We start from the raw sequence: 12957 nt of genomic DNA on the forward strand, positions 1-12957 counted from the left end.
ATTGCTTAAATCACCTTTCTTTCCCATTCAGACATTCAGTTTGGAGTTCAGGAGATTGTCTTGACCAGGACCACACCCCTAAATGCATTGAAGCAACTGCCATGTGATTGGTTGGTTAGATAATTGCATTAATGAGAAATTGAACAGGTGTTCCTAATAATCCTTTAGGTGAGTGTATATTTACATATTTGTATTTTGCATGTAGCATAGAATAAGTTACAGAGACAGGGCTCGGTTCTCTTCCTTAAAGGCACTCACTCTATACACTAAAACTTGAAAATAAAAACTGACAATCATAATAAAGAAGAGGTTCACAGAGCCCTGTTATATTAAAGAGGATCACCAACCCCATCCATAAACCAAAGCATACACTAACACAATGGTGTCTTGTGTTCCACAAGGGCTTGATGCAGACACACTTTACATCAATATGTTTTGCGGCAGGGGTACCCATTTTTATTATGTCAGTGCTGTGCATTTTGATTGAGAACGGCCCTGTTCCAGTTTTTCCAACCTTGGCTTGCTACAGTGTAACATCAGAGATGTGGAGGATACAGTTAGAGCTTTAAACAAAGGCTAGGCCGAGTTGCTGACTGGTCTAGATTACAGCCTTTCCATTACATACGAGCAACCTTGAAGATAAAGACTCAGAGCGGTCACACTTGATCTGTGATGCCGATTCTTTTACCTGCTTCTGTGACCACAGAGCAACTGGCACGTACTTTTGCAATATTAATATGGCTGTTCGTGAAATTTTAAAGAACACATCTAACCAATGCTGACATAGTGATCTAATACTTTCCATCAAAATGGAATATATATATATATACACACACACACACACACACACACACACACACACACACTCACACATACATATACAGCTCTAAATAGACCACTATATAGACCACTGCAAAATGATCAGTTTCTCTGGTTTTACTATTTACAGGTATGTGTTTGGGTAAAATTAACATTTTTGTTTTATTCTATAAACTACTGACAACATTTCTCCCAAATTCTAAATAAAAATGTGAATGGAATGGAATGGCTGCCATACATGTAGAGATGCTGATTTAAGAAACATTTGCAGTGGTCTCTTAATTTTTTCCAGAGCTGTATGGAGTGATGTAATGATAAACATAGCTGAATATAATTTAATAGGTGTCATTTATTTGTGGCAACTTGCTGAATTATAAAGTTTATAGGAAACTGCTAAAACTACTACTACTACTACTACTACTAATAATAATAATAATAATAATAACAATATAAAAATAAAACATTTAAAAAAATAACAAAACATTAATTATGTCCTTTGATAAGCCATGCAGTGATATTCTTAAAGATTCCTTGGATATATAATAAGAGGATACGTTGGATTCTGTTATATTCATACAAACACTTAAGTAAAAGTTCAATTTTAAGGGGTAATTCCTTGTGACTTGACTTTTAACTGAGTGTTGTATGAATAATGGAAAGGCAATACAGAGTGAAAAAACAAACAACAATGACATAAAATACTAAATTTAACATTTCATAAGGCTGCTTGACTATTCTATTGTAATCTCTGTGGTTGCCTATCCAGAAGCTACATACTACAAATGCGGTCTTGCAAGGACAGCAAAAGCCCCCATCATAGACTTCATTACAAGTCTCTAGTTTGTCCAGAAGGTCAAAGTCCTTTAATGGTGACAGAATATCCTGTTCTGGATGAAAAAAGAATACCCCTGGCAAACAAAACACAAGAACACATCTAAACAAACATTTTATCCCTGTAATTGTATTGTTGACTGAAACACAATCCCAACTTTCAGCTATGTAAAATAACCTACAGGCATACCCACCAAACAAGTCAAAGCCTTCTGTCCCTCAGCGGATTGTAGACAGAGCTCAGTGTAATAAATAACTCAAGTATTCCTAAAATACCAGCTCAGGGATGGAGGATGTACCAAAATACACTTACAAGCTCTATTAAACTTTTCAGCTCTCATTAATTCAGCAGTGGGGGCACTTTCTGTGGTGACGGGAGTGGCGGCTTGCAATTAATCTAACCTCAAATTAAGTTTCTTCATGCAAAATCACATCAAAAGCCCAACAAACCAATACAATGTTTAACTTTACACAATAACAACAACAACAACAACAACAACAACAACAATGTTGTTGTTTCTCCTTGCACAATTTAACAATACATGTGCTGCTTTCAATGAATGACATTAATTTCTCTGAAACATGCTTTTCTCTTGGTTCCCCATTTCATTTATTGCTGAGTAATCTCTGGTTTGGCACTAAACCTTTGAGGTTGAAAGAGACAAATGCAATCGGAGGACAACACATTTTGTTGTGAATTAGTAAAGGTACCAGACTGTAAGCAAATAAGAAGTGAAATGTTTCATATACTATTGAAAAAGGAATTCAAACATGGCAAATGTTGATTATTTCACTAGTATTGACTATATACAACTAGCAATCAATTTTTCCTGTACTACAAACCAAAAATACATAGTGAGATCTATCTTTGAATTCAAAACATTTGGCAAATTATTTCCTTTCCTCTCCTTCCAGAGTTTTTGCAGAAATGGGGGTAACTGAGACATTAGAATTAGTAAGGGCAGCGTGACAGCTTGTATGAAATCCAGCAAAGAAACACATGCTCACTGGTCTTTACAAATGTATTTACAAATATGCTCTTGAATTTACAATACATATGCCTAGTAAATGCAAGAGCACCTACAGACGTGTTCATATTTGTTGGTACCCCTCCACAAAAAGACTCTGAAATAACTTGAAACTGACAAAAGTAATTGGCATCCACCATTGTTTATTCCATATTTAATAGAAATCAGACTTTGCTTTTGATTTTGTTTTTCAACATAATATTGTAAATAATAAAACAAATGGAAATGGCATGGACAAAAATGATGAGACCCTCAACCTAATATTTTGTTGCACAACCTTTAGAGGCAATCACTGCAATCAAATGTTTTCTGTAGCTCTCAGTGAGACTTCTGCACCTGTTAACAGGTAGTTTGGCCCACTCTTCCTGAGCAAACTGCTCCAGCTGTCTCAGGTTTGATGGGTGCTTCTCCAGACTGCAAGTTTCAACTCTTTCCATAGATGTTCGATAGGATTCAGATCAGGACTCACAGAAGGCCACTTCAGAACAGTCCAATGTTTTGTTCTTATCCATTCTTGGGTGCTTTTAGCTGTGTGTTTTGGGTCATTATCCTGTTGGAGGACCCATGGCCTGAGACTGAGACAGAGCTTTCTGACACTGGGTATGGTGTTCTTTTCTTTGAAAGCTTCATTTTTTTGTCTTCGAACATAGAGCTGATGTGACTTGCCAAAAAGCTCCAGTTTTGACTTATCTGTCTAAAGGACATTCTCCCAGAAGGATTGTGGCTTGTCATTATGCATTTTTGCAAATTCCAGTCTGTCTTTTTGATGTTTTTCTTTAAAAAGTGGAGTCCTCATGGGAGGTCACATTTGCTCAAAAAGTGACGTATGGTGCAATCAGAAACTGACGTACCTTCACCTTCAGCTTGTATCTCTTTGGCAGTTATCCTTGGTTCTTTTTGTGCCATTCGCACTATCCTTGCGGCCGCTCCCAGGGAGGTTGGCTACAGTTCCATGGACCTTGAACTTTTAAATAATATTTGCAACTGTTGTCTCAGGAATATCAATCTGCTTGGAGATGGTCTTGTAGCCTTTACCTTTACCATGCGTGTCTATTATTTTCTTTCTGATCTCCTCAGACAACTCTCTCCTTTGCTTTCTCTGGTCCATGTTCAGTGTGGTGCACACAATGATACCAAACAGCACAGTGACTAGATTCCTCCATTTAAATAGGCTGAATGACTGATTACAAGATTGGAGACATGTGTGCTAATAATTAAAGAAACTAATTAGTTTGGAATATCACTATAATCCAATTATTTATTATCTTTTCTAAGGGGTACCAATAAATGTGTCCAGGCCATTTTAGAATATTTTTGTAGAATGAGCAATAATTCATCATTCAGCTTCTTTGCTTTATTCTATGACAAACCAAGGGCATGCAAATATACATGATGCAATAGGTTTTAATTTCATAACTTTTCAGGAGGAATGAAGCATTATTTCAATGAGCTGTAAGGGTACCAACAAATTTGAGCATGTCTGTATGAAAGCGCATTTGCACAGACCAGTGAGCATTGGTTTATATATATATATATATATATATATGAAGTGCTACAAAGGAAAAACCTATTTAAAGGATTTCTGAGGAAAATACAAGCAGCAACAGACTTTTTTCGTCCTTCCTTCCTTCATTCTCTCACCTCTCTTTCTCTCCCTTTCTCTCTCACCAAAAAAGCAAGATGATAGTGTCTACAAAGCTACCGAAAAGACTGGGAAAATTCTTGCTTTACTAAAATGCGTTACCGATTGAGAGCTCACTAATTAAAGGCGAGTTAATGCACGGCTGCTCAGTGGACCTTAGCAATGCAACCGAATGGCTCCATAAATCAGCCTGAAGGAAATCCATTTGTGTTCCTTTTCTATTAGACGTCTTTACTTTATGCATTAAGGAGAGAGACTAAGAGTTGAATGCAACCCCAACTAAGCCCCAAGAAAATGAAGGAAACTCTGTTGCTTTCTGCTGGAAGACAAAAAGAAGATCACGTGAATCTGAGCTTGCAAAATGATAAATGCTTTGTTACATCCTAGTGATTCGTAGGCAAGACAGTGTAAATAAAAAACGAAATGTCTGCAATTCAGTAATTGAAACATCACTTAAAGCATATATAAAATATATTCTTATATGAAAACATTGCTTGCTCTCTACAAGTTTCTTTTTCCTTCCCAAGATGCAATTGGTGCACTCCCCTGTTGTTGTTTTGAAAGCATCCAAATACGAATGAAATCAATTCACAATTGTGGTGAGTAATTGTGGAAAATAAAATCTCAATAAAATCAAACACAGTATATATGGAACTCAATTCCAAGGGTTCTGGTTGAAACCCAGAGACACTTTTTTCTGGACTTTCTTTTTCTTCCAACTAAACATAAATCTTTGCTATAATGTAAAATGCAGAACATACAGCTGGCTTTGAGAATTAAATCACTGCCTCTTTTCACGGCTTCCAAGTGTAGCAGTTGCTGTTCAACAAAGTGGAAAAATAAAATTGCATTTTATGGCAGAACGTTTGAAACTGGAGTCCTTTCTGGTTGCAAAACTAAAGTGCCAGTCCAGCATCCATTATCTCCAATCCTTTACTCATCCCCCAGTCACTGCACAGTTATTTGTGTTTAATTGGTTCTTGCTGAGGTCTGCAAACACCTTATGGAGCACTGCCATGGAGCTATAAGCTGGAGCTATAGAACATGCAATAAAGCATGCTTACTAGGAGCTGGATTCACTGTTCTTGTAAGGGAAAACTAGGCACTGGGAACTACATAGATACCATTTAAACCTCACTGATGTGTAATAACTTAAATGCAAAGTACTTTGTCTGAGTAGCCAGTACCAGAAATCTGTTTACAAGCCTCAGTAACACATGCGGTAAAGTAGAAGTTCCTCTGTACTTTACAGAACCACCTGTGTTAATATGACCATTAAGGAGTTCCCTTCTTTTTATCTTCTTTGCCAAGGACGTTCCTCAACGCCCCTCGCCCTGATTGGTCCAAACAGAGCTGGCAGGCCAAACCCAGAGAGTGAAATAATTAACATCTGCCAAGAAGCCAAAAGGAGACTGGAGTTCCTCTGAACCCAATTTTTCCACAAAAGTTAGCTTTCCTGCCATGTAAGGACACCTTTTCATTATTCTGTGCAAGTCTGACCTTTGAATTAGTTGTTCTACAGAAAGTAATATAGGCTAGAGATGAAAATATATATATACAGATATATAGATATACAGATATATAGAGGAAAAAATAAACACATCAAAAATAATATATCCCTGAAGGTTTCACAATCTTCTCATCGAGAATTACTTGTGTACTATTTTATACTACACTGTTATACATTTATACATATATATTCAAAGCATTTTTCTTTACTTTGAATTAAGGATGGTATATAAATTAATTAAGAAGTTTGCATAATCAGAACACCTGTTGCAAAATGTGCAGAAAAAAGTGCCTCTCAGCATTGTCATCACTCACATTGTTATTCTGCTTTTGGTGGATTCGGTATATTAATAAAGTTAAACAAAGCACCAATGCAGGCTAGCCCATATATGAATATATTCTGTATTTCAACCATGCTCAGATCGTTTTTTTTTTTTTTTTTAATTAAAAACAAAGATGTAGACAAAATTAACATGTTTGAACCAATCAGATATAGAAATTGAGAATAAGCTTGATTGATGATTGCATCAACTCCGAGACACAAATATACAGTTCAGTGTATTAATTGTTAAATGTTAGGTAAAGGTGAGAGATACAGAAAATCAGTAGAAGGCAGTCAGGGACCAAAATAATCCAAAACTTCAACAAAAAGCAAAACAAGCAAAAACTAAATGGCATTCTTTAATTCTAATTATAGAAGCAACTCCAAAGTGCATATAATTATGCATCTATGGCATACATATTAATCTTTAGATTTTTAAGACATTGCCAAGTAGTTTTTTAATCCATGCAGTTGTCTAATTTTGCTCCTTAAACCATGCTATGGCAAACAGCTAAACAGCATGCAAGGCAAGACAAAAAAAGTTGAAGCAGACTGGAGGTAATCTTTATTTTAATATTGATGAGTTAAACATCATGGAATGTGTCAGTTGCTATATGTGGCAGATGCAAAATGTTGTTAAAAGATTTCCCAGTTACTGAATGACAACTGAGCAATGAGCAGGTGCTAATGAAACACAGGGTCACAAAGAGAGAGAGCGCAAGCCAGACAGGGAACTATAGTGCATGTTCACATCAGACATTTACAAATTCAGTAATACAGAATATATGGAATTTCAGTTGTAATTTGGGAAGTAGAGCCCTGAATATACACCCTGAATATATCCTGCTTGGTTTTAGGTCAGGACCCAGGCCATTCAAATAATACATGCTATAATTTGTTATATAACATTGGCATTGACTCAAATGTATTCAAAAACAGAAAACATAAATTGTACTTCACATAACAGTATTACATTACATCTAGTAAGTATTTGATAAGGTTACAAATGCTCAACTTCCCAAGTCAATTAATTTACACATTTTAAGCTAAGCCTCTGACACAATTTGTTGGTCAATTAAAAAATATCAGTTTCAAACCCACTATGAATCTCAGTTTTTTTAATTGTTCAAACAAAACTGAAAAACAAGAAGAAAAACTAAAAACGACTGAATCTACATTTAGTAGATGCTTAAATGCATCCTAAGAAATATGGAGTGCTACAATAAGGACAGACTGACAGGATGTTATTTCATTAAAACAGAAAATAACACATATTAAAAACATAAACATACTTCTGATAGACCTACATGTTAAACCAATACAGCTACAAAAAGTCTTTCAGGAAAATCTGTCTGCAAACAAGAATGGATGGCTTGTTAACTGATTAAACATTAAGCATAAGGACCATCTGCACTTACACCCCACACCTATCCTGTTTATCAAAAATAACTATTATTAAAGCAATCCATATGATTGACTGCTTTTATTTAGTTACTTTTTCATGAAATAGCCAAAATTGTTTTTATACAGATTATTGCCCCTTCTGGCATGCATTTATTTAGTTGTTATTATGATTATTTGTTTTGTTTACATTACCTCCAGTTATGAAATGATAAAACATCATAATGTGCTTTCAAATGTTACAAAACTCAGTTTACTGGTATTCATAGCCTCTTCTCTATTCATTTATTTAAAAATTCACTACCATGTACATAGGCTTACCTTCCCTCCAGGCCTGCAGTAACTGATTAATAGACTACTTATTGATCACCACGGCTTCTGGACTCATTGATGCAGAAATGTTCCAGTAGGTCTGTTTTCTGCTTCCCCTTGCAGTCCTCAAAATATGGTTTCCTGACATGTTACTAGGCAACAGCCCTTTTAAATACCATATGAGGCCTGTGTTTTTAAAATTGAATTAGGTGTATGTCAGTATTTGAATAAGTTATATCAGTTTAATAAATCTTTGGGGGAATACAATACGAGGAAAAGGAATAACAGTGACCTCCACTGGAGTGTGAGTGGGCAATGAAAAAGGAGACTTACCACATTCTGTACACTGTGCACTGTTGAGCAGACCTGCAATTATATACAATTATCAATTGGGGAAAGTGATTACACCTGATTTAATTCCAATGCCCCAATGTTTATTATTTATTCACCCTGCCTTCACCAAAGACATGCTGTGACCTTATGCTAACTTTAGTGTTTTTTAAAGATTGGATACAATGCAGACAGTTCAACAAATTAGTAGCTATGTATATAATACAATGGTTGTGTATACCAACACAAATATATACAAATCCATAATGGAGTGCTACCATGAGGCGTTACACAGTAGCTCAGTATTACAGATTTAAGGTAAACTGATTGCGTTTTCTCATGCAGTTAAATCCAAGCTCATTTCTATGGCAAGCCATTGTGACATTTAATCCATAATTGCTGAATATCAAGAATTCAATTTCTGATATCGAGAATTCAATTGCTGATATCAAGAATGATCTGGTATTTTTGATATCAGAAACTGAATTCTTGATATCAAAAATGCATACTAATTAGCATCCAGTTCTATTTTTGATATCAGCAATTGTATTCTTGATATCAGCAGCACAGTTCTTGATATCAGCAATTCAATTATTGATATCCACAAGAATTCTTGATATCAACAATTGTATTTGCGATATCAAAAATGCATACTAATTAACATCCGGTTAAGGATTAAATGTCACAACGGCATACAATGAATTGCTGATATCAGCAACTGAATTCTTGATATAAGCAATTTTGGATTCAATGTCACAACGGCTTGCCATACATTTCATGCTGGTCAAAGACAATTTAACTTGTAACAGAGTACCATAACATAGGACTTGCAGGATTTCACAGGTAGGACAGACAATTCCAGGTCAGCACTTATAATTGGTTCCATGAAAATAGAGCCCTATGTGAAACTTATTTTACCATAAAATAATGTAAAATGCATTATAGCATTACAGAGCAGCAGTTTCAAACATTCATATACCTCTTAACTTGTGTATAAATGCTACCGGGTGCAGAGCTAGCACGGAAACATTACGTAGATCAGCTACAGTAGGTCAATTACAGCGGATCGTGGACCAAACCATTTTTTGATGGGGAGAGATGGTTGATTGTTACATTTAAAGAAAACAAACGTGTTTTTCTACTTTTAAAATATATGTGTATCTTAATCCCTACGTGTGTGATACATAATAAGGTAACACATCGTATGCAGGCTGTCTCTCACCCAAATTGAAATTACATTTCGAATACAATAAAGAGACACCCTTCACAAAACGTATCAGCTGTATGTGATTTACAGTGTTATGGTCTTTGAGTGATGAATTAAATGAAAAGCATGCAGAGTAGAGTTGTCTACATTACAATTGACGTCCTGCGTGTGGAATGGACTGTGTTTGTGCGTTGGGGTGAACACAGAGTACCATAGGTCCGCTGCTCAGGGTGTATGCGGTAGTAGAGGCATGTGTATTTATTGAGGAGCGTAATAATGGAAACACCTGTGCTTTTAAGTGCATTTTACAGCCAAAACAGCTATAGTCAAATTAGAGTATTCTACAGCACTACTGATATTATGCAGAACTTATTTGACTTTTCTGAACGGTGTATAACTCCTATTGCATCCCATGATCAGAGTACTGCAATTCTGTCTCACCTAAAAAGTGCACTGAGCAGTGAAGAAAGAACAAAAACCTTCCATTTAAATAATAACCTCAGCGCATTCATATTTTCTCCACACAGTGCAAATAAATATGTCTCCAATTAAACATGGTTTGCTTTTGTTTTTGTTTTCTGCAAATCTTCATTTAAGCCATGAATTGAAATCACAGGGGTGACTATGGACCATTGTCCTCATACTAACAGTGATAATAAAAACATAAAAAAATAGAAGGGGCATACATTATATATATATATATATATATATATATATATATATATATATATATATATATATATATATATATTCACAAACACACCACAACTTATGATGAGGCCCTACTGTGCCATATAACACTACTTAATTATAATGCACAGTCAATGAGGAATTGTTATTACTTGAGAACACACAGCAAGAAACAGGATCCCCAGGGAGACATTAAAGAACAGAGACAATAGAACACAACCCTCCCTCTGGGAAAGACAGCACTTTCATACTCTGTTTCAGTTTGAATATCCCAATTGTCTTGTAAAAAAAGAATAAACTGAAACACTGTCCAGATAAAGAGAGACCCAAGATGATGCAGGAGGCGCAGGCAACAACCAAACAGCAGCTCTGACTTTCAAACTCATGCCAGGGGCGGGATCTAAAATAAAATCTCAAAACTACATACAAGTACAGAACATAACTGAAATGCCACAATTGCTGCTCAAAGACCTTTTCTTTTGTCAGCATAATAATAGCTCAGCTACTAAAAACTAGATACAGGGGATCTATTAAAGGTCTTCATTCTCTGCAGTACAACAATACAGGGAGAGAATGGGAACCCAAATGTCAAGGACAACAATGTGTTGAACTTGAGAAAGAATAATCCTTTACCTTAGTTGCAGCTCAGAGGTCATACACAATATGAATTGTCTAGGTGTGTTCGTTCCCCCCCCCCCCAATGCTATACTTAAAATTGCATTTTTCATTTCAAAGGGATTAAAACACCTAACAGCTCTTTCCAAAGTAGGCAGTACTTTCTTTCAAAGCCCTATATTATGGTGGTAGAACTTCTGCGGGAGTTTGTGTGGTGGGACAGGGTATCAAGGGAACTACACAAAAATGGGGAAAACACCAGTGAATTACTCCAATGTGTCACAGACTATTCTATTCCTAAAGATGTGATGCCTTTGTTATGAAAAGCAAAACAAACACCATTGATCTAACTAAACATAATTTGGTTGTGCTTGGTGAAATTAAAATGAGAAAGATTTGCATATGAATAAACAGCATAAAAAAACTATGTACTATTAAGGATTTTGTTGTGTTATTTCACATATTGTTCCACGACTCCAGATAGATTAAAAGGTCACAAGAGAGCTGAATTTGCATTTGCCAAAGCGCAGTACTTTCATTGGGAACATACTGCAAAGCAGTGTGTGTTCTCAACAATGGTGTAAGCAAATACTAGTTTATTCTTTGATTACCTGATCACGGTAGGTTTTATTCAGTTATAAAGCGTGTAACCAAAAACTTGCTGTAATACTCTATGGAGTCGCATGATTATCTGCATGCAGGAAAGAAAAGCAGAGTACTCAATGATTAGGCATTGAAAGTACAACCCCTGACCCACACTGCTAAAAGATAAAACAATCAGTAGCCTACAGGGTACTCTGCTCTTTGGCACATTGATCATTTTGCATCGCTTTTGCCCTAGTAAATCAAACATCTAGGCCTACTAGTTCAAAGTGAATCCAGACAAGTATTATTTACTGTTTGTAATGATGTTTTCAGTATGTTTTGGGACTTTGGTTACCCCACTGTTGTGCTCTATATAAATAATGCGGAAACCTACATTTAGATAAGGTGGTCTGACACCCAGGAAAGACTTTTAATGGGCGCCAATGGCAATAATGCATTTTAATTAGCTGATCCGGAGGCTTAACTGCATGCTGTGCTTTCACAGGCAATAATACTATGTTAAAGTAAATATTAGTTCAAGGTGTATTCACAAAGGGTATTAACTTTACTAATCCATCAGCAACTATAAGGCATTTCTTTACAAATACATTATAGAATAATAATTAAAAAAAGAAAAACAATTCTAAATTCAATCTGAAACCGTTTTAACCAAGCTGATAAACCCTAGGCAGCCCAGTATATATTCCACAATCACCCTCTGTAACGCATGATTAGCTAACCATAAAAATGACCTTTGATTAGCTCGAATTTTGTCCAAAACAGGGGAAATACAGCTTATCATGCACACAGAGCAGCATATTCATAAGCTTTTAATGTCACTAAGGTTTACCACCCTTCTTTTCAAACATAAAAACCAAACACTCAGTGACACACAAAAAATAACCATTTCAGTTGCTCTGGTTAACTATTAGATTAGCACCCTAAAAATGCATGTGACACTTACTAGGAAAAACAGGTGTTAACCTCGCATGATGCCAAAAGTGTTATTTATACAGCTCTGTGCATTTATCCAGGAAGACCCGATGTGTGGAAGATTGGGAGTGCCACTTTTCCAAAGCATGTTTTGGCATGCTTCAGCACATCCAAGATGAGTTTCTCAGCAGTGACCTGTCTGCCTGGTTTAAACACATAATTCACTACGTCAACCCTCAAGTAAAAACAAGCATTATCGCTGACTTGTACCCTTGACAAAGTCATGAAATGGAGAAAACACATGAGCAGCAGCCATTATGTCATGGGTGAAACAATATATAGCAGGGAACAACTGTTTTATCAGTAGCCAATAAGGAAAGTGGTTTGTGTGTGTGTGTGTGTGTGTGTGTGTGTGTGTGTGTGTGTGTGTGTTTGTGTGACCCAGGCTCAGCCCAAAACAACACACCCACCCCCCAACAATGTTTTTCCCAGTCCCCACAATATATGAGCAAAGAGCAAAGGTCAGAATCTGAAGCTGCATAATTATACTCTACCCCTCTGAACCAATCTAAAGGTCACTGTTATCTAATCAGGGGGAAACAGAGCTGTTCTCAGGTCGGACTATACTAACAAATGGCAACCCTGTTTCTTTCCCACCTGCTCATATCACGTGGGCTCTCCCCATCTGCTCTCATTTACAGACTGGGGGTGACAAGGCACGAAAAGGGAAAAA

The sequence above is a fragment of the Amia ocellicauda genome, chromosome 5 (assembly GCF_036373705.1).
Source record: "Amia ocellicauda isolate fAmiCal2 chromosome 5, fAmiCal2.hap1, whole genome shotgun sequence".
In the NCBI taxonomy this organism is placed as follows: Eukaryota; Metazoa; Chordata; class Actinopteri; order Amiiformes; family Amiidae; genus Amia; species Amia ocellicauda.